The 23,877-nt window shown below is 37.1% G+C and overlaps 1 non-coding gene across 1 annotated transcript; it reads right to left on the bottom strand.

Annotated features, from left to right (window-relative positions):
- Window positions 1-23,086: 23,086 nt before the first annotated feature.
- LOC112607420 lies at window positions 23,087-23,190 on the bottom strand. Its single transcript, XR_003115775.1, has one exon. It is a non-coding gene; the product is annotated as a U6 spliceosomal RNA (small nuclear RNA).
- Between the last annotated feature and the right edge of the window lie 687 nt (window positions 23,191-23,877).

Raw genomic sequence — 23,877 nt, 5'->3', positions numbered from 1 at the left:
AAAAATTCTACTCATCCAAGAAAATTCAGTTCAAAAGCATCTGCTTCACAAAGCTGTTACCAGTAACACTAATTGGACATCATTTAACATTTCTCTGTACAGATACAGTGATTTACACTTTCTCTACAACACTATTTCATTCTTTCCTGAGTTGTTGCTGGTTGAGTATGTATCTGAAATTGCCTTTGAAATGTAAAATACTCAAGGAAAGAGATTACTTGTTATTCATCATTACAGTTCCCTCAGCAACTAGCACATTACTTTTCACATCATATGTAGTAAATGTTTGAGGAAGTTAAAGATGAAAAAAGAAAGCTTCTCAAGATATACATCTAGAGATACTTTTGTTCTGAAAATTATCTGACAACATTATAATGTGGTAGGAATTGCCAATAAAATATGTGCCAATCTTAACAATATGAAGATAGGAGACAGAGATGGTATACATCACTCTATAGATAGAAATGTAATTAATATGTGGTTCCATCAGTATATATGCAATGCTTACTGTGGGGTCCTTGACCTCCAAGTTGTACCTCCATGCTGTCCTTTAGTTTGGGCCATTGAAGAGGTGAGGTTTCAATCAATTCCCTTTAGAATAAAATTATCTTCATTGTTACTCATTTGAGTAACCTCAATTGACTGGGGCTGATTTCTTAGTAAAGACAAAGGGTTGATTTCTTAGTAAAGCATGGACAACCTTATAAAGGGCATGAGGGCTAGTATTAAAGAATTCAGTAAGAGATTGTTACAGAGAAGACACTGAGCAGAAATTCAGTAGATTTAGACATAAGTTATAATTCTGGCACTGTATAACTCTGGGCAAATTACTTAACCTTAGAGCATCATTTTTCTATCTCTTAAAGTGATTACTATAAGTAGACAACTATTGCTTTTTTGTAATTTGTAAATTGTAAAAAAAAAAAAAAATTCTACATATGGAAGGTATCACTGGTAAATTCTGCAAAAAGGACAAGTTTAGACTTTAACTACCACCGGTTTATCAGACTGTAAAGTAATGGGCATTAGAAGCCAATGACTTTAATTTAGACCCATCCTTCCCTTTGTGTTATGAAGAAATGTGAAATTGACAACAAAGTGAAAGGTTATCTATTTTTTTTTCCCCTGACCCCAGATAAAGTCCCTATCTTATCCGCACAGAGCCAGGAGACACAGACTCCTTTCTCCACACCTCATCTAGTTATTGAAGGGGAACTCACTGTCAGAATCCAGAACAACTAAAAATGGCATAAGAACAGAAAAACAGAAACAGAGATGGCTTTAAGATGAAAGTTTAAACTGCCTTTCTCCCCAAACCTAGTCAAAAAAATAATTTGACTTTAAAGATGGTTCCATGAGGAGGGAGGAGGCAAGATGATTTTATTCCACTTCCGTAAGTTTACTTCCAAACACACAACTTCTAGCATAAAAATACTGTGGTAAAGAATATGGGTTTGGAAGTTAGACTGACTTGAATTTGATTCTAGGTTCTGTCAGGAGCTATAAAGGAGCTGAGATTTTTACCCTACTTGCAAGCTAGTAAGTTAGCTTGCCAGTTTTATGGATGCTGGCATAATATGTAAGACAAAGTATCAGAGACCAAGGAGAGTTTATTACAGCTATAGCAGTAGACAGAATATCAACATCTTCTGTCAGTTTTCCAAGTGCCAATGCTCAAGGGCTGAGGTCTCTTGACACCTGTACATACGGTGGGTTGTGTTACAGGAGAGGAACTCTGAGCTTGGGGAACCCAATTCTTTTATGTAGTAAGCATGCCTGCACTGTGCTCCAAAGGGATACTCTATCTTCTTTTTTTATTATCCTAAACATTAAGTATTCCTGCCTTTGCTCCAGAGGTAAATATGATCTTATCTTCCAAAGCTGTTCACCATACAAACATCCTTGACAAGATGGTCCAGAACAAAGGCAGCCATGCCACTGCTTACTGTATGAACAGAAACATAAGCTCCATGGAGAATTGTCTCCCAACAGGTTTTATTTCACTTATTAGCTATAATTTAAAAATCAAAATTTACTTCCCTCTCAGCATAAAGTTGTAGGTTTTTCTTCCCCATATAATGAATGCAGAAGTAGCACTTATGAGGATAAAATGCAATAATTCATATTAAGTCCTTAGCATACTGTCTAGTACATCAATGAGAGCTAGTTTAATGCAGCAGAATGATGATGGAAGTGTGCCAGGAAATGTCCTTAAATCTGCCCCTAACCCACAGTCCATTCTGCTTGATTAATAAGCACAGAGGCAGCTTGATGTGATTCCCAGGCTAAGTAAATATAAGAGATGGCCCCATATAGAAGAGTCTTCCTAGCTCTATAATTTACTGCATTTCTGACATTGGCCACTTAACTTTACTAAACATCATATTCCTCATCTAGAAACTGTCTTAACTGATCAGGTTGTTGTAGCATTTAGATGGAACCCTTGTGTGATAGGTAGCGTTTGGCACATAGTGATGGGTGGTGTCACTTGTGTGATAGGTAGCGTTTGGCACATAGTGATGGATGTTCAGCAAATAGTGGTGGGCTATCACTAAGTACTGGTAACTACCTAAGTCACCTGGTTCAATGTAACACTGAAAGTTGTTTTAAAGCATTTTAACATCCACCACCACTCCTTCAGAACCCCTGACCACCCATCCAAAAATAACTACTGAACATCATTCATGCACCAGGGGATATAGACCATTCCAGATGCTCAAAACTCCCCAGGGGCTGTAGACATTTTTAGATGCTCGGAACGCCATTATTGGAACATTAATGGGGACAGACAATGTCCCTTTGAAAGTCTCACCTTAAAATTATGTAACATGGCCTCTTAATATCCAAGAATCTTAGAATCCTAAACTTTGAGCAGAAATGATTGGTGTATAAGAATCTCAGATCCTTGAGAAATATACTTCTCTTCCACAGTACTGAGTTTCATAACTAGCAGTCTGAGATACGACTGAGAAATGCTAGGAGAATCAATCTCCTTCTCTACCCACTCACCCACTAATTGAGAGTTTCTGCCATCACTTCCTCCCATCCTATCAACCTAATTCTCTATACACATCTTATTTCCTTCTCTTTCCCTTCTCTCTTTTCTTATTTGATCAATATTTGATCTTAAATATTGACGATGTTCATTACATTGGCATTTCTGCATATACCATGTATGAAGCACGCAGCTGAAAGTACTCAAACACAGTAGGTAACTATAGGAAGTACTAAAAATTTTAAGGAAATGACTCAGGTTCATGAAAAGCATCTATCTACTTGAGATTACAGAGACATTCATATGTGAAATCTAAAAAAAGAAACAAGCAAAACCATGCACACAGACTCATACATATGAAGCTAAGTGCCCATTTTTCTTCATCACTGCTCCAAATTCATCACTGCAAATTCATCACTGCTCCAAATCCAAGTCACTAATATTAGCACGTGGAATGAATACTAAGATAGAGACATCACTATGCAATTTGTAATTTGGGGTGAATAGCAAGCATATTATATACTGATGAACTTGCTAATGTCTCCACTTAGAGTTGTAGGAATGAGGGCAAGGGGCAAGCACTGACTATGCTATTGTCAGTGCTCAGGCAAGAATGGGACAGCAATGCCAGAGAACAGTAAATACCTCTGCTATCCCCAACCATAAGGCTCAGGTTCAATGTGCCAAAGGAAATCTGTCTTCTAAAGCCCTTGAAGCCACAGGCTGTATTGAGTGTAATAGTTTGGTAATCTGCTCTTGGCCAGATGGTGTTTGCCAGATTAATAAATGAATGTGCAGCGTCCATTTCCAGTGAGACTTTGCTACCTCCCTTCATCCTCAACACTATCAGAGCCTGGGCAAAAAGTCAACCAATAAGATTCAAATTGTTCTGTTTCCAATTATGTCTTTGTGTTATAAACCATGGACTCATCTATAAACCATGTGGTGCAGACAGCCCAATTTAAATCCTGAAAGACTAAGAGAAACTGCTACTGCTCAGGAGATTCACAATATGAAATGAGACTCACAGGCATTGTTAACCATAACATGTCAAGAAAAAGGCAAGGTTTCCCTCAGGCAGCAGGCTCAACAGCTCCTTTTCTCTCCAGAGATTTCTTCTTTTGCTTCCAGGCTTTAACTATCTGTCCCAGCAGACAGAGATGTCTAGGAAACCCTCACTACAAATGTAAGCTCTAAAATTCAAAAAAGGAAGGCAGATGCTCTAGGAGAAAGAAAAAAGATTCTATTTTAAATAGAGAACTCAGGCTTGAGATTTTCCATATTATATCTTAAGTAGCATACTCCGTTATCATCCTGTAAACACATAAGTATATAACAACAGGACTATCTCCTTCAAGTTTAAGACCATTTGCCATTTATACACTTACTTAATAAACATGTACAGATCTTTCACCCAGAGCCTACCTATTTACTTTCCATACACTGTCTTATTTAATCTTCAGAACACCCCTGAGAGATATATAGCATTACTGCCACTATACATATGTTATGATTCAGATCAGGAACGCAGGGCTAAGAGAATAACTAATTTCAAAACTCACAAATTGCAGAGTTGGACTTTTGACCTGGAACTGCTTAATTTTAAAGCTAATAGTTCCTTGTGTGGAAACAGTAGTGATGACTCCACCACCTCAATGCAACCCTACTATACATCTCTGAAAACAAAGAAAATTGAAAGAAAATCCTGAGAAACCGTTATATATATATTCAATACACCGATGAGAGTCTCAAAGGAGATTGAAGAGATAGAGAGGCTTAAAAAAAAAAGAGTCCAAGAGTATCGGCTGTGACAGAAACAAATTGTATTCTTCAGAATTTTTTATTGCTAACCAATAGTTATACCTTTAATGTCTTTCAAGACTACTTCCAAAATCCTACTAATAAAATTGTGAGGACATGCTTATTTTGTCTCTGTAAAACCAGAATTGAAATGGATATTTCTCTAAAGTTTCATCCTACTTTGACTATATCATGTCATAGTCTAAGTGACACCAATATGCTGATAATTCAATATTTTTAACCTCCAACCCAGACTTCTCTTCTGAACTCCAGTTGTGTATGATCAACTGACTACACATGCCTCTTTCGAGGTCTAATAACTATAGCATACCTAAGGTTTCCAAAATGGAGTTCTGGATGTTCTCCTCTAAACAAGTTCTACCCATTTCTTTCCTCATCTTAGAAAACAGCAATTAATTCCAGCCCTCTAGTTGTACAAACTTTACAATCATTCTCAATGCCTCTTCTCCTACCCTATACCCCATCCTTCAGAAACTCTTTTTGGCCTTCCCTTCAAAATATATCTCAAATCTAATGGCTTCTCACCATCACCATTGCTACCACCCAGTCCAAGTCCATGTCCTACATTGCCTAGATCTCTGCAAAAGTCCCTATGAGTTGCCCTGTTCTTGCCCATGCCCCCATTAGTCTAACCTCCACACAGCTGTAGAGTTATCCTGTCTCAGCCTTCTGCAGTGTCTATTTAACTGGAAGGAGGAGCCAAAATCATTCCAATGGTCTACAAGTCCACACATGATCCGTTCCCTACCATCTCCATTACTTTCCTGATGTCATTTCATTCTGCTCTCACCACAGCTTGCTCAGCTCCAGTTATCACATATTTTAGTCCTTCTGCCTCAAATGCATTTTCCTCAGATGCTCAAAAAGCTCACTCCCTCACCTCCTGTAAGTTTTACTCCAATAAAGCTTTCAATGAGGTCTTCCTCAGCCACCAAATCTAAAATTGCAATGTCCAGACATTCCCAATTTCACCTTTCATGTTTTATTTTTACTGTTACACTTAAAATATAAACATGCTATATATTTTACTGATTTTTCTTTTGTATTAAATGTCATCTCATTCCAATTTAGGTTTCAATTTAAGACAGAGTGTTTTTCTGTTATTTTCACTGGTATATCCCCAGCAGCTAAAAAGTATCTGGTACATAGTAGTTGCTCAATAAATATTTGCTTAATAAATCATCAAAGAGTGAAACCTATTGTTGGTTTAAGATAGGTAATTTTTGTCTATTGCTGATAGCTTTCTTACATCCTGTTTTTTAAAGTTTTAGATGTTAAATTTTATCAGTGCCATCTCTGCATTTGTTAAAATTATCACATACTTTGTTCTATCAAATATTAATATGAAGAATTTACTTATAATTGCTCTACAATTAAATAATCTTGCATTTTTGAGATAATGCTACTGACAGATTATTTGCTAAATATGCATTCAAATTCAACTGGTTAGTTTTTATTAAGTTCTTTCAAAAAAGTTTTTATCTTTTTTGCATGTGCTATGTTTGCCAGACTTGTGAATAAGCATATGCAACCTTTATAAAATGATTTGGATATCTTTTCATATTTTTCTAAGCTTTTAAACAGTTTATCTAATAAAAGTATATTGCAAAAGAGTATTTTTTCAAATAAACCTTTTTGGATGTAATTATTTTGATAACTCTTGTTCATTTAGATCTTGGTTAATGATCTACTCGAGTTTTCTACTTGTTTTTGAGTCAAGACAATACATTTTTCTCGGGCAAAATTCATCTATTTCACCAACGCTTTCCAATTTATTGTCATGAAGTGTTACATAGTGCTTTTTTTCCCCAAAATTTGAACCCTTCTGTCTTTTTCATTAAAAACTTGTCCATTTGGGTTTTCCCTTTTGCTTTTCGGCCTTTGAAAAGTTGAACTTTAAGTATTTTAAAAATATTTCATAGGCTCAATTCTGTTCTCTTATGCAATTCCTTAATTTTTGCTTGCAGCTTTCTTTCATATTTCTTTAAGAAATATACATCCCTTCAGTGTGCACTTTAATTTTTTGACCTAATTTTACTTTTATTTTTATTATTTATCTTCTTCATCCCTCTCCATTGCCACTAGAAGTCACTCTTATCTTACGTGGCATCTTAACAGATTCTTCCTTTCAGCTTTCTGCTTCTGTTTCATAAAGGTCTTGTCTTCCTACATCACACCGACCTTTTCAAGTTTTCCAAACATTTTAGGGGTTTCTGTAATAAGTCATTCACAGTGGTATACTCTTCCTCTGAGTATTTGGGTTCATTTCCTCTTTCCCTGTTTTTATAAACATGGAGGGAGGGTTGCTTATTTGTTTCTTGGTTTTTGTTGTTGCTTTTTGCACAGATTTGTGTTTACCTCTGGACAAGATGCCTGAATGGTGCTTGGCTTCATTCATAACCACTTAAGTGCCAGTGGAATCTACTTCTTATATTATTATCAGGATCACAGATCCAATCACAATTCTTGTTTTTTGTCTGCTTAATTCTAGTGTTCTGTTGAACTAAGATGGGATCAAATCTACATTCCTTCTATACCCATAACTTGGAATATATTTATATATTTTTGTACATATATTTATATTTATATATGTGTGTGTACATATTCATATAGATATACACACACACACACACATACACATTATACACATTCAACTTGTGTTACCATGAGTGTTCTGCCTGTCCCTGCCTCCGTCTGCTGTGCTTTACTGCAGGGCTAACATCCTCTCTTGGAATCATTTATTTATTCATTCATTCAATAAATATTTACTGGATACCTAATGTGTGCACTGCTTTCGGGATCAGTCTCTCCTTATTTTCTAAGAAAACGTTTTTTGAAGATTGTTAGTTTAGAAAGGGTGGTCAAGAAATGAGAGCAGAAGGGCACAGTCTTTGTACTACCTCAAAACAGCACCCATATAGAAGATACAGAAGAAGGGCGGAACATAATTTGACGGTTCATAGAGACCTGGGTCTCTGATCCAGAATGAAACAGAAATTAAGGTAAGATTCCACCTCTTTCAAATCACTGTCACTGTTCTGTTTTATAAGGTGACACATAATTATGGCAATTATTAATCAGTTTATCACTCTTAAAAGTAGTAAAACAAAATCACTCCTATATTCTTACCATAAGATGTCTCTCACTCTCTCACACACTTTGTTTTTCCAGTGCCTTTTTTTAAGGGTATAATTAAATTTTAAACTGGAAGCCATCCATACTTTTCTTGCTGTTGCCACTGCAGGGAGTTTGGTATATCCCTGGGCAAAAGCAGATTCTTCAGCCATATTCTAACCACTGGGACTAACGTGGGCACTGAAGCACCACTGAACTCTGAAAAAGTTAAATGGACCAACTATAAGATAGGCCTCCTCAGAGTCTAATCTGCTTTCAAACCATAAAACCCACATTCCTGTTGAGCTCCAGCACAGAGCCTGCTGATGCCCATTTGGATAACAGGCACAGCATGTACTTGCACGAACAGCTGCTTCGCTTTTCCCCCTTTGGCAGGCAGGATATTGCAGCTAAAAGGATCTGGTATTTTCCTTCTAGCTGCTGAAAAGTAGGAAGCAGTGTAAAGCTTATAAAGTCTTCTCTGGCCATGTGGTATTGTCTGGCAAAGGTACACAGGGAAAAGAGTGAAAGTTGTCAGTTACAGATACCACCTATGCAGAGACCCAAGCTCGGGTGTGAGTGGCTTCAATGTGAGAGAAGCATTTAGAGGCAATCATGCTTTAGGAGTGGGGAGAGAATGAGCTTTGGAGACAGACATGCCATTTTAGCTGTGAGGCCTTTCGCAAGTGACTCACATGAGAAGTCTCATGGCTTGTTTTCTCATGTAGAGGATGAAGATAACAATAGGTATCTCATGGGGTATAGAGAGGACTAAATAAGATAGCATATGCTAAATTCCTGGCATATAAAAGACACTCAATAAAGGACAGTTCTGTTCTGCTCTGGACCAGAACTAGGGTGAGGCATGGGAGGCACTCACCATGGGTACAAAATTTAAGACCCACCAAAAACTCAGTAATCAAGATAAATAATACTTTAATATAATACACTAAAAATTGAAATTAATGCAAACAACTATATGATGGACAAAAATATCAAAATTTTAAATAAAGGCAGAATCTGCCCTGTACTTTACAACCCTGGCTCACTTGCCACATCCTAATCCTGGCCCTGCTTACAGAAAAATCTTATTTACAAACACAGGAGCCAGCCACTGGGTCATGTGTTGATTTCATTCTTTAAAATATTGCATTAAAATATTATTTATTACTTAGTTTTTTGGCACATTAAATTTTGCACCTTAAATGAATTCCTTGCTCACCTCATCTGGTTCAGGTTCTGCTTCTGCTTCACTATTTCTTAGCAATTTATTACTTGCCTTTTTCAATTTCTGTGAGAAAAATCCGTGTGCTCTCTCTCCTCTTTACCCCTGCCAAACTCCTCTGCTACCTTGTTGTTCTCTCCTTAGCATGAAGAATTCTTACCCCTAGCTATATAATTCATTAATTACAGACATGACGACATTTATAGGAATATCTCAAACCTTAATGGTCTTGCCCTTGCTCCAGTTAACTCGAGCAGTAGGAGGTCCTAGAAGTTTTCTATAAAATATTTCCACAATGTCTACGGTGCTTACAAGCACAATCCAAGTTTCCCCTAGGTCCCAACATTTTGTAAGTGCCAAATAAGGTCACTTTTTTTCTAAAGGCCATGATGGGGTAGAGGGAGCCTTACAATAGGTTCTAGGTGAAATACAGAGATGTGTATATTAGAGTTACATTCAGGGAACTTAGTGACAGAGGGGGTGAAAAAGAAATGGGTACAAAATAATAATCTTTTATTGTGTGAGTATTATGTGTTAGAGTTTGTGTTATATGTATTATATTATTTAATCCTCATAAAAAGCTTCATAAAGTGTGTATTATCTTATTTTGCTGATAAGTAAACTGGAACAAAGAAAATTAACTTGCATGATCAGCTAGTAACTGGCACTTCCAGTGTCTTTTCTGCTTTACATAATGAATTGTACGCAAGGCTTTACAACTTAGAAGAGAATTTTATGTATATTTTCTACTTTTATCCTTTCCCCAGTCATATGAAAATAATATTCCCACTTGCTATGAAAAGAGATTGCAGTCCATAGCCACCAAGTCATCAAAAAAAATATTTTCTTACTCTAGTGCTCTATCCTTAACAACTTGTTGTCTCTCATCTAGGAATTTTTCATCAAAACTCCCTAGTATTGTCTATTAATATAAGCTTATTAAACTCTAGTTCTTGTCTGGATTAACTGGGCAACACTATATTCAGTCCTCCAGGTCAAGCCTAAATGCTACCTTTTGTGCTGAACTAGACATCCTCCATTTGCCCTCTAAGTCACTCTCCAGCCTTCTCCACCATGAAGGCCAATGTGTAGGGATTACGTCAAAAAGTCCCTCTGGCTTCCTATTGGATTTAGCTAACTGGGGATCCCCAGTGGGGAAGCAGAGGGAGAAGAAAGAGTGGGGTCAGGGCACCTGGCTCCCTTGCTGTAAGGTCATCTCAGGCCAGTTATTCCCACCAACAAAGATCAGGATTCTCCTCAAGGTAAGCATCTCTGCTAGACTCCACCACCATTCAGAGCCGAGAGAGGAAACAGCTCTCCTGCTGCTTGCTGCTTCACTGCACTGTCCCTTGTGTTTTCCTACATTCTCCCACATCTTTGTAAATAGTCCTGATTTAAACCCTGATGTAAATGTGTTCCTCTCCTGTTTGGACCCTGGCTGATGCAGCCCTGCCTATGAATTTGAATCAAGACTGTTACAGTTGATTTGATAGACTTGATATTCAAATCCTAATGCCATTCTGAGAGGGGTTATCAGAACATCATCTCTGAAACATCACTAGAAGAGCTCACCAGGAGTTATTTGTTCATCATTATGCATTCATGGCATAATTGTTAAGCCTCTACTTTGTGCAGAAATAAAAAAGTCTATCTTGCCTTCACATCATGTACAAAATAGAGATAAGGGCCTAGGAACTTGGCAACAATTGGACCAGAACAAGGATGATGAGCACTTAGAGAAAGAATTCAAGAAGTGGCGACTGCTCTCCGAATCTAAAAGTTGAAATTATTTTTAATTTTATCTATATATATATATATAGTCTTATACTTACAGTCTGAAAATGAAAAGAAGACAAACTGGTGACATGATCTGAGACCTGAGGGCTGAGAAATGTGTCTTAAAGGCCTCTCAAACTCAAGAGGCTCGAATCTCCAAACTTCATCTTCTAAGAGTTCTTCCTTGGGCAGAACTGAAACCTAGGAGTCATCCTTAGGCTCTCTCTCATCCTTATTCCCCATACAAAATCAATCACACATTTTCCTTGTATGGTATCCTTAGAATCTGTCCAGTTCTTTCAGTCTTACCCATGATCTAGTACAAATTACTACCACCGCTCACTTGAATTACGATGTCTCTCTACACATTCACTTGCTCACGACCTGGCACAGACTATGAGCGCAAAAAATATGTGTTAAAGATAGAAATAAAACGTCAGGAAGAAAAAATGAGAGTGACTTCTCCAAATCAATAAAGAAGCTTTCATTATGCATCAAAATACTTCATTTTTAAACATTTCTTAAAATATTACATTTTTCTCTGTCCTAAAGTGTACTGGAAATAATTCAATATTTACAGAAGACTGAGGGTCATTATTGGGAAGCTTAGTTATTGTACGTTCTTCTAATGCTGGCTGACTTTCAACTTCTGTGCTTTTTAAATTCCTCAGCCTGCATGTCACAAATTTCCACTTTCTGCCTTTAGAGTTGGCAGTGTCCTTTCTGGCTACTGTCAGTGTCCCTGCCTCTAACAGCCTCTTTCATGCTTTCCAATTTGTTGCTTTAAATCTCCTGAAGACTGGGAAACTAGATAACCAAGCTGTTTGGATTGAGTGTCAAGTCAGACTGACATGTGCCAAGTGAGCCCCAGAGGATTCTTCTAAGTTAGAACAAATGACCTCTAGTATCCTGAGACCAACCACTGTCATCCCACTTCTGCCCACTGCTTTGCTTCTTTTTTTTCCCTTTTCTTTCTCCTTTTTCTCCTTCTCCATCTTTTTTGTTCGTGAAGATTGGTATTCTACGGACAGCTAAGAGGAATTTTCCTTCCTTCCCTTCAACAGCAAACCCACCAAAATGGTGGACCTAATCTTTAGGGTTTCAACATCCTTTTTAATTTTCACTATTTTTAGGTATTCAGTAACACATGCAAGAATCTACTTCTCTCCATGTTCTATTCAGAAGAACAGGAGAACTAGAGGAGACTTCCTTGGATAAATGGAGTTGTGTTCTAAAAAGACTGATACCAAAGGCATCAAGCAGTTGAATGGCACTGTTAGCAGATCAATCAAGCCTGGGTACAGTGGTAATGACCTTCTTCCTTGTTTACTAACAAAGATATTCTCTCCCTTTTAAAAATTTTATCCAATTAGAATAATATTAATTACTTCAACTTTTGGTTAAAGGGAAGTAGTGGGGAGTCAAAGTACTCACTGTAAACCTAGGAAGAGTTTTGCTGGCTGTAGAGGAACATCAAAGCAAATAAGAGACTTGTATAGGGAATTTCACAAGTACAAAGCAAATGAGAGAGCAACAGCTCTCTTTTCTGTCTTAGATTTGAGCACTTCGCCCTTTCAAGTTGATTGCATGCTTTCAAAATGCATTAAGGAAAAGCAAGAAAGATGGAGAAACAAATTTGGAATGAAAGAGTTCTTACAAGCTGAGAATCAGGCTCTGATTTGAAGGACAATTCCTTTCATGTTTTTGAAGACTGGGTCTAACACTTGGTTTTGTACAGCCAGCTGGAGCAGCCTTTGTTATAACAGGCAATTTACCCTCTTTGATGCATATGTGATGTCGACAGGTCAGATTCAAAGGTGAGCAAAAATGGCAGCATGGTCTGTTCTCCAAAAAAAATAGTCATTACCACAGTTTTCTACATGCTAGCAAGAGGCCAAAGACTCACCACATGTTTAGGGCTGGAAGACATTCTGATGAAAAGTGAAAAGGCCAGAAAGAATCCAGGTGGCTGAGCTCATCAAACAGATGGGCTAAGCAGGAAGCTCAGAATAGGACATACTTATATAAGGGAGGCCCCTCTCTTTTTGCATTTGTGGAATAACTAGAAACCATACAGTGACTCTAAGTACAGTTCATTGAAGGTAATTTTCCACCCAGGTATATTTTAAAACTGTTTTCCACCCAATGTGCTTATTTTACTCTGTCTCAGAATGGGTTTGAAAATCAGGCTATTCTAAGAAACTACCTTTGTCATGGGAAATACAAAGCATTAGCAGGAGTAAAAATGAGATGGCAGGCACCAAGGTGCACAGTCAGAGATATGAACACTAGTTTCATTGTATCATTCACAAACTAGTTCTGTGAGCTCAAGCAGGGTCCTTAAACTTCTAGTCCAGAATGTCTTCAATTTTAAGGGTATGGCAATATTACTTCTAAGGTTACTTCCAACTTATTTCAAGAATCTATGATTTTCAGGAATTTTCTGAACCTGAAATCTTATGTTTATCATAATGTTGGACGTTAGGGAGAACAGTGAAGAAAAGAAATCCGTATCTTATAGTAGAAAGAGCACCCGGAAGCAACAAGTATCATTTGACTTCCGTAAGCCTCAGTTTCCATTCCTGAAAAATGAGTATAATAAGAATGTACTTCACAGGACACTACTTCTATAAGCCTTCTAATAAGTCATGCTCCAGCCCTCAAGGACCATACAGTTTATTGTGTGAGTGGGAAAGACCAATGCTGACATAGAGAACTATGATTCTCAAATTTTAATATATATAAATATAATATATATAAATATAAATCACCTGGATATCTTGTTAAAAATGCAGCTTCTGGGATAGAATTCAAAGCAGATTATACTGGTCCTCAGATGATATTTTGAGTAGAAAGGCTATAAAACAAACATGTTTAAAATCAAACACCATACGATAGTTATATGTATGATACTTTATGATACTTACCACGAGTGAAAGCTTCTATTTCTTTCCACATACCTAAATCCTACCCTCCCTTCAAGACCTGTTCAAGTGATATGGTTTATAAATACAGCCCAGACCACCATAGCCCTTTGTAAGCTCTTTCTTCTAAAAATCTTTGTTTGTTTTATATGTTGGCAACTGTTCTAGTAATCCTGAAATATGGGTCTGCTGGTCAACTGCACCAGAATCACAAAGGGAGCTTTTAAAAATACAGATTCCTGTATCCTATTCTCAGTGGCTCTGGGGTCATTTGTTCAGGAAAGTAGCAGGAGGTAGGGGCAGGACAGGACTCTGGATTTTAAAAATTTTCCCAGATGATTATGATATTGGATTGGTTTCACAGAAAGTACTAAAGAAATAGTTCTCAGCATTGGCTGATATTAGAATCCATCACAAAGTTTTTAAAACATACGGGCTCAGGCTCCAGGCCAGCTAATTAAATAAAGTCAATTAGAGCTCCCCAGGTGGTTCTAACATGAGCCAAGTTTGGGAACCACAGCAAGTGGTAATGAAGTATACTGGTGCAAGTAGGGACCATATCAGATTGTTTTACCGCTGTATCTCTGGTGCCTAACGCAGAACTGGGCATTTAACAAATATTTGTTGAGTGAATATATGAACTAAGATAATGAGTCTTCAGACTGTAAATTAACTCCTTAATCTCTTGCCTGCCTCCCAACAAGATTATAAGCACTAGTGTGTGGGGTTACAGTTAAGTTCTGGAGCAGATGCCTGGGCTGGAATCCTGGCTCTGCCATTCACCACCTAGAAAACGTAAGCTCCACAACTTCTTGTCCCTCAGTTTCCTCCTTTGTGAGGTAAGAATGACAACAATATTTGTGCTAATAAAATAAATTAGGACACAAAAACCATGTGGAAATTGCCTGGTACAGAGAAACCACTTAATAATTGATAGCTATTTTTACATTGAATCACCAAGCACATAGACGTTCTTAGAGTTCTGTAATGGTCACATCAATGAACACTTTCCAGTTATTTAACCAATAGATATTTCTTTAAATCATCTTTATTTCAGGCACTGAGAATTGTTACTGTAGATATAGCAGCAAAAGAAAAAAAACAGAACTACTTTATAGAATTTAAAATATAGTTAGTGAGGTGTACAATGAACAAGTTATTTCAAAGTGATGAGTAATAGAAAGTTATTTTAAGTGTATCAGCTATTGCAAAGGAGAAAGGATCAGGGGGACATAGAAAGGGATGAGAGGATATCTACTACAGTTTATAACTAGGGCAATTAACTTAATATTAAAAGTCAGGAAAAGGTTCCTGGAAAAGAAGGGATGTTCAAGTTGATTCAGCTTAACAAGGAGACGACAGAAGTTGGAGAGCATTCTAGGTAAAGGGAAGAGTCTTAATAAAAGCTCAGAAGCATGAAGAGCAATGTACCACAGGTACCAAATGAAGGCAGGTGTGGCTGGTACAGAGCACAATCAAGGAAGGCTTTGAGAGATATGGGAGCTTAGGGTGAGTTTTGAAGAATGGGTAAGATTAGGAAGGGAATGAAAAAAAACAGGGGTTGAAGATAGGAAAGTAAGGATGAACATAGCATTCATTCATTCAACTTGTGCTAGATGCTGAAGATAAGCAGTGGGTGAAAACAGAAAAGATTCCTGCCTTCATGGAATGTACATTATAGGTGGGGAGGAAGACAATAAAACAAATCAAGTAATTAAGCAAGATTATAAGAAGTCATTATAAACAATATAAAGAAAATAAGCAAGGTGCTATAATGGGGAAAAACTAGAATGTGGGCTGGAAGGAGATATGTCTGATAGGATTATTAAAGAGGACCTATGGATTTCCATGTAATGTGGTTCTATAGCAATGGACATGTCAAACTGTAGTCACCCTAGAAAGCCAGGCAGGTGACTTTGACATCTTTAGGAAACTGAGGTTGCTCGTTTTAAGGTTGTCTGTACTCCCTATCCTTTTTCTTTTACCTCATGATTCTTTCCCCTTCTCTACTAATAATGCAAGGCAAGTTCTTGGCTTTGTTTAGGAAATAATTCGACAGTGAGCAGGTGGTAGAAGAAAGCAGCTTTATTGAAGTGGCAGTGTTACAGCTCTGTGACTGCTCCTTGCAGAGCAGGGCTAATCCATAGGCAGTGTGCTGAGAGTAGCAGCCTATGGGCGGTTGGCAGTTGTATTTAAACACACGTTTGATGACATGCAAATAAAGGGACAGGATATTCAGAAATTGGTGGAAAATGCATGGTAACTTCTGGTTGTTGCCATGGAAATGGGTAGTAATTTCTGGGTATTGCCATGACATTGGTAAACTGTCATGGTGCTTGTATCAATCCATTTTCACACTGCTATAAAGAACTAACTGAGACTGGGTAATTTATGAAGAAAAAAGGTTGAAATGACTCACAGTTCTGCAGGCTTAACAGAAAGCATGACTGGGAGGCTGCAGGAAACTTTCAATCACGGTAGAAGGCGAAGGTGAAGCAAGCACGTCTTACCATGGTGCAGCTGGAGAGACAGGACAAAGGAGGAAGTGCCACACACTTTTTTTTTTATTATTATACGTTAAGTTCTAGGGTACATGTGCATAACGTGCAGGTTTGTTACATATGTATACTTGTGCCATGTTGGTGTGCTGCACCCATCAACTCGTCAGCACCCATCAACTCGTCATTTACATCAGGTATAACTCCCAATGCAATCTCTCCCCACACCCCTCCCCATAATAGGCCCCAGTGTGTGATGTTCCCCTTCCCGAGTCCAAGTGATCTCATTGTTCAGTTCCCACCTAGGAGTGAGATCATGCGGTGTTTGGTTTTCTGTTCTTGTGATAGTTTGCTGAGAAAGATGGTTTCCAGCTGCATCCATGTCCCTACAAAGGACAGAAACTCATCCTTTTCATGGCTGCATAGTATTCCATGGTGTATATGTGCAGTGCCACACACTTTTAAACAACCAAATCTCATGAGAATTCATCCACTATCTCGAGAACAGCAAGAGGGAAGTCCGCCCCCAACACAAGGGGGTTACAATTTGAGATGAGATTTGAGTGGAGACACAGAGCCAAACCATATCAGCACTGGTGGGAGCATCTTGCACAGATGGGCAGCAAGGGCAACTAGAAGCTGCCTTCAGCGCTGCTTGCTGATTTTGGTCTATCTGCAGTCTGGTCCAGAGAATGAGTTCTGCCAGCCTCTTCGCTTCATAATGTTCCTTCATTAACTTCTCCCTTCTTTCTTTTTCTTCCAAAAATAAGTGGAGGAGGGAAGGGAGCATCATGTAGAAATCAGTGATATGACCCAGATTTGAAATCACAAAGAAATAATTTTGAGACATAAGCTCTACTCTTTATTAGCGAAGGGACCCAAAGCTTCAGTTTCCTCATCTGTAAATGGGGTAATCATATCTGCATTAGCCAGAGTTCTTCAGAGGAACAGAACCAATAGGCTGTACATAGATGATGGGCATATATATATACACAGAGAGAAAGATTTATTTTAAGGAATTGGCTCATGTGATTGTGTGGGCTAGGAAGTCTAAAATATGCAGGGCAGGTAGATGGGCTGGAGACCCAAAGAAGACTTGATGTCACAGCTCAAGTGTGAAGGTGGTCTTAGAGGCAGATTGTCTTCTTCCTTGCAGGACCTCAGTCTTTTTCTCTTAACACCTTCAACTAATGGGGTGAGGTCATCCCGCATTATGAAGGGTAACCTGCTTTATTCAATATCTACTGACTTAAATATTAATCACATCTAAAAAATGTCTTCACAGCAACATCTAGACTTGTATTTGACCAAGTATCTGGGCATCATAGCTTAGCCAAGTTGACACATAAAATTAACAAACTAGTCTTTTTGCTTAAAACAAAGTGTGATTCTTTTTTTGCTGGGTAAACTAACTTCTAAACTTACATCCCAAAAACCTATTAACTGAAGCCAAAATTGATCTTTCTAAACTCTAAATCTGATTTATGGAGTCATTCCACAAATACTACTGAGCACATCCTTTGTGACAGATACTTGATAGAGGTGGGTTACTAACATGCAATGAGTCTGTACTTGCCCCAACGAATTTAGTCAGCTAGGGAGATGAGATTACAGACCAGAATAGTTCCTATTTACTGGAGCCCTACTAAGTGTAAAGCACTCTGCATTAATTATGTCATTTAATCTTCACTCTGACTTCACAATGTGGCAATGAGTAAATTCTGCAGATTAAGTGGTTTGCCCAAGGAAACAAAGGCTACTAAATGCCGGAATGGGCATTTGAACCCTTGTCTGTCTGATATCAATTCCCACGAGCTCTTCTGCCTTCTGGTTACAAAGACAACCCTGTAAGATAGTTGCTATAGAAAAGGTTTGTACAACATTCAGTGAGGGCACAGGAAAAGGCATCCCTAACTCTGCCTGGGTAAGTCAGGGATGACTTCACAATCGTTATGATGATCTTCTGTTTGAAATCATTAAGGCCTTCAATGGGGAAAAGGCATCCTGAATATTAATTAGCAAAACACCTAACATACTGCCTGATAGTCCTGTTCACTCTATGCTTTATGTTGAACATTCTACACTTCCTCTCCTGGTATCCTTTGCACATCTTTCTCCACACACCACTTTTCTCTTTGGCAAAATTCTATTTGTTTCTACAACTTTATTGTGTTCTAGCTTTGGTGAGGTATAAGTGATAAAATTTGCATATATTCAAGATATACATTTCATATATGTATACACTATGTAATGATTACCAAAATCAAACTAAATAATACATCCTTCAACACACATAGTTGCCACTTGTGGGTGAAAGGCGATAAAAACACTTAAGATCTGCTCTATTAGAACATTTCAAGTAAACAATCCAGTCACCATGCTATACATTAGGTCCCCAAAGTTTATACATCTTATAACTGAAAATTTGGATTCTATAAACATCTCCCCATTTTCCTCACCCTGCATCCCCTGGTAACCACCATTCTATTCTCTGCTTCTATTAGTTCAAATGTTTTAGATTCTACATTTAAGTAAGATCATGCAGTGTTTGTCATTCTGTATCTGGCTTATTTCATGTAGTATAACATCTTTGAAATTGATTCATATTGTCAAAATGTCAGGACTTCTTTTTAAGAAGTTCCAGGATATATACAACATTTTCCTTATCCATTCATCCATTCACGAACACTTAAGTTGTTTCCATTACTCAGCTATTGTGAATAATGCTGCAATAAACATGGAGGGTATGTATCTCTTTCGGATACTGATTTTATTTCCTTTGGATGTATACTTAAAAGAAGGATTCTTGGATCCTAAGATTAGTTCTTATTTTAATTTTTTGAGGAATACTGTTTTCCATAATGGCTGTACTAATTTACATTCCCACCAACAGTGTACAAGGGCTCCCTTTCTCTACACCCTCAGCAGCACTCCTTGCCCCCCAACTTTTTTTTTTTTTTTTGATAATAGACATTCTAACAAGTGTAAGGTGAAATCTCACTGTGGTTTTGACATGCATTTGCCTGAAGATTAGTGACATTGAGTAACTTTTCACATACTTCTTGGTCATTTGTATGTCTTCCTTGTAAAAATGTCTATTCTGGTCCTTTGGCAATTTTTTATCATTTTTTTATTATTATTATTATTACTATTACTATTGACACGACATTTCACTTTTGTTGCCCAGGCTGGAGTGCAGTGGCATGATCTCGGCTCACTGAAACCTCTGCCCCCCGAGCTCAAGTGATTCTCCTGCCTCAGCCTCTGAAGTAGCTGGGATTACAGGCACCCCCCAACACACCCAGCTAATTTTGGATTTGTAGTAGAGACAGAGTTTTGCCGTCTTGGTCAGGCTGGTCTCCAACTCCTGACCTCAGGTGACCCACCTGCTTTGGCCTCCCAAAGTGCTGGGATTACAGGAGTGAGCCACTGCACCCGGCCAGCAATTTTTTAACTAGGTTATCTTTTTTGTTATTGAGTTGTATGAGTTCTTTATATATTTTGGATGTTAACCTCTGAACAGATAAGAGGCTAATAGGTCAGATAGTGTGCAAATATTTTCTCCCAATCTGTAGATTGCCTTTTCATTTTGTTTATTATTTCATTTGCTTTGCAGAAGCTTTTCAGTTTGATGTGCTCCCATTTGTTTATCTTTGTGATTGTTGCCTGTGCTTTGGGTGTTATATCCAAAAAAATCATTGCCAAGATCAATGCCAAAGAGATTTTCCCATGTTTTCTTCTAGAAGTTTTTCTTCTAGAAGTTTCAGGTCTTATGTTTAAGTCTTTAATCCATTTCTGGTAAATTTTTGTATATGGTGTAAGATAAGGATCCAATTTCACTCTTTTACATGTCGATATCCACTTTTCACAATGCCACTTATTGAAGAAACTATCCTTTCCACATTGTGCATTACTGGCACTCTTGTCAAAGATTATATTATGTATATTATAACTCACACATATGATGTGTATATGTGAGTTAATTTCTGGGCTTATTCATTATTCTGTGTATTTATTTTCATGCCAGCGACATACTTTTTGATTACTATGCCTTCGTAGATTTTGAAATCAAGTAGTGTGATACCTTTCAGCTTTGCTCTTCTTAAGACTACTTTGGCCATTCATGGCCTTTTGTGATTCCATATGAATTTCAGAATTGTTTTTTCTATTTCTGTGAAAAATTTTACCAGAATTTTTATAGGTATTAAATTGAATTTGTGGGTTCCTTTTAGTATGCACATTTTAATAATATTATTTCTTCCACTCCATGAATGAAGGATATCTTTTCATTTATTTGTGACTTCTTCAATTTCTTTCATCAATGTAATAGTTTTCAGTGTATATATTATATATATTTCACTTCTTTGGTTAAACTTATTCCTAAGTATCTTATTGCTTTTAATTCTATTGAAAATTGAATTATCTTAATTTCTTTTTTTGGACAGTGTGTTGTTAGGGTATAGAAATGCAACTGATATTTGTATATTAATTTTGTATTCTGCTACTTTACTAAATTTGTTTATCAATTCTAACAGGCTTTGGTAGAGTCTTTAGGGTTTTCTGTATGTACAATTACGCTATCTTAAACAGAGATAATTTAGCTTTTTCCTTTCTGATTTGGATGCCTTTTATTTCTTTTTTCTTTTATAGGCTAGCTCTGGCTAAGACTTCCAATACTATGTTGAAGAGAAGTTCTGAGATTGGGCATCCTTGTCTTGTTCCTGATCTTAGAGGAAAAGCTTTTCAGTTTTCACCATTGACCATGATGTTAGCTGAGGGCTTGTCATATATGACCTTTCTTATGTGAAGTACAGTCTTTCTACACCTAATTTGCTGAGGGTTTTTATCATTAAAAAAAAAAAGATGTTGAATTTTGTCAAATACTTATTCTGCATTGAGATAATTATATGATTTTTAAAATTTGTTCTTCTGCATCTATTGAGATAATTATATGATTTTTAAAATTTGTTCTGTTTATATACTGTCACATTGATCAATTTGCATATATTGAAACATCCTTACACCCTAGCGATGAATGCCACTTGATTACGGCATTTGATCTTTTTAATATGCTGTTGAAGACAGCTTGCTAGTATTTTTTTTATTTTTGCACCTTTCTCATAAGTTTTGATATGTTGTGGTTCCCTCTTAATTTGTCTCAAGATAATTTTTGTTTCCCTTTTGATTTCTTCTTTGACCCATTGGTTGTTCAAGACTGCATTACATAATTTCCACATATTGGTCAATGTTCTAAGATTCTTTGTTGTTTATTTCTAGTTTCATACCATTGTGGACAGAAAAAATACTAGACATGATTTTAATCTTATATTTTTAAGATTTGTTTTGTGTCCCAACAGATGATCTCTATCCTGGACAGTTTTTTCATGTGTGCTTGAAAAGAATGTGTACTCTGCCACTATTAGATGGAATGTTCTGTGTATGTCTGTTAGGCCCATTTAGCCTGTATCGTTAATTCAAGTCTGCTGCTTCCTTATATTTTATTTTTATTTTCATCATAATTTGGGTTTTAATTTTTATGAATACATAGTAGGTGCATATATTTAAGGGATAAATGAAATGTTTTTATATAGGCACTTAAAGAATTGCACAATAATAACATCATGGAAGATGGGGTATCCATCCCCTCAAGCATTCTTTGTGTTACAAACAATCCAATTATACTCTTTGAGTTATTTAATTAATTAATTTTTTGAGACAGAGTCTCACTCTGTTGCCTAGGCTGGAGTGCAGTGGTGCGATCTCAGCTCATTGCAACCTCCATCTCCTGGGTTCAAGTGATCCGCCTGCCTCAGCCTCCCGAGTAGCTGGGACTACAGGCGTGTGCCACCATCCCCAGCTAATTTTTGTACTTTTAATAGAGACGGGATTTTGCCATGTTGGCCAGGCTGGTCTCAAACTCCTGACCTCAAGTGATGTGCCAGCCTCAGCCTCCCAAAGTGCTGGGATTACAGGCATGAGACACTGCACCTGGCATCTTTTAGTTATTTGATAATATACAATTATTATTGACTATAATCACCCTATTGTGCTATATGACACTAGGCCTTATTTACTAATTTTAACTTTCATACCCATTAACCATACCCTCCTCCCACATATACAACACCCTGCAACTTCCCTTCTCAGCCTCTGGTAATCATCCTTCTACTATCTATCTTCATGGATTCAATTGTTTTGATCTTCAGATCTCACAAACAAGTGAGAACATGCAGAATATGTTTTTCTGTCCCTGGCTTGTTTCATTTAACATAATATCCTCTAGTTACATCTACGCTGTTGCAAATGAGTGAATCTCATTCTTTTTATGGCTGAATAGTACTCCATTGTGTATAAGTACCACATTTTCCTTATCCATTCATCTGTTGATGGACACTTAGGTCACTTCCAATTCTTGGCTACTGTGAACAGAGCTACAACAAACTTGGGAGTGCAGATATCTCTTCGATATCTTGATTTCCTTTTGTGGGGTATATACCCAGCAGTGGGATGACTGGATAGTACAATATCTCTATTTTTAGTTTTTTAACGAACCTCTGAAATATTCTTCATAGTGGTTGTGGTAATTTACTTTCCCACCAATAGTGTACAGTGGTTCCCTTTTCTCCACATTCTTGACAGCATTTGTTATTGCCCATCTTTTGGGTATAATCCATTTTAACTGGGGTGAGATAATATTTCACTGTAGTTTTGATTTGCTTTGCTCTGATAATAAAAAAATATGAAATGTTTCACCAGTTTGCATGTCATCTTTGTGCAGGGTCCATGCTAATCTCTGTATCATTCCAATTTTAGTGTATGTGCTGCCAAAGTGAGCACTGACATTTCCTTATGGATTTTCTGTCTGTATGATACATTCATTGTTGAAAGTGGGATGTTAACATCTGCTACTATTATTGTATTCTAACTATTGTCTATTTCTTCCTTTAGTTATGTTAATATTTTCTTGATATACTTAAGTGTTTTCCTGTTGGGTGTACATGTTTACCATTGTATCCTTTTAGTAAATTGATGCCTCTATCATTATATAATGACCTTCTTTGTCTCTTATGACAGTTTTGATTTAAAGTCTATTTTGTATTATACAAGAATAGATACCCCTGCTCTCTTGGTTTTTATTTGTATGAAATATTTTTTTTCTATCCCTTTGCTATCATCCTATTTGTGTCCTTAAGACTAACATGAGTTGCTTGTAGGCAGTATGTTGTTGGAGCTTGCTTTTTAATCCATGTAATCACTCTGTGTCTTCTGATTAAATAATTTAATTTATTTGCATTTAATGTAATTATTAATGGTAAATAATTTATTATTGTCATTTGTAATTGTTTTCTGACTGTTTTGTAATGTCTTTGTTTCTTTCTTTCACTCTTGCTATCTTCCCTTATGATTTGTTGACATTTTGTGGTGGTATGCTTTCATTTCTTTCTGTCCTTTGTGTATCCACCAGAGTTTCTTTTTCTTTGTAATTAGCATAGGCCTTACATAAAACATCTTATAACATTCTAT

The sequence above is a fragment of the Theropithecus gelada genome, chromosome 14 (assembly GCF_003255815.1).
Source record: "Theropithecus gelada isolate Dixy chromosome 14, Tgel_1.0, whole genome shotgun sequence".
Lineage (NCBI taxonomy): Eukaryota > Metazoa > Chordata > Mammalia > Primates > Cercopithecidae > Theropithecus > Theropithecus gelada.
This window is presented reverse-complemented; position numbering and strand designations above follow the sequence as displayed.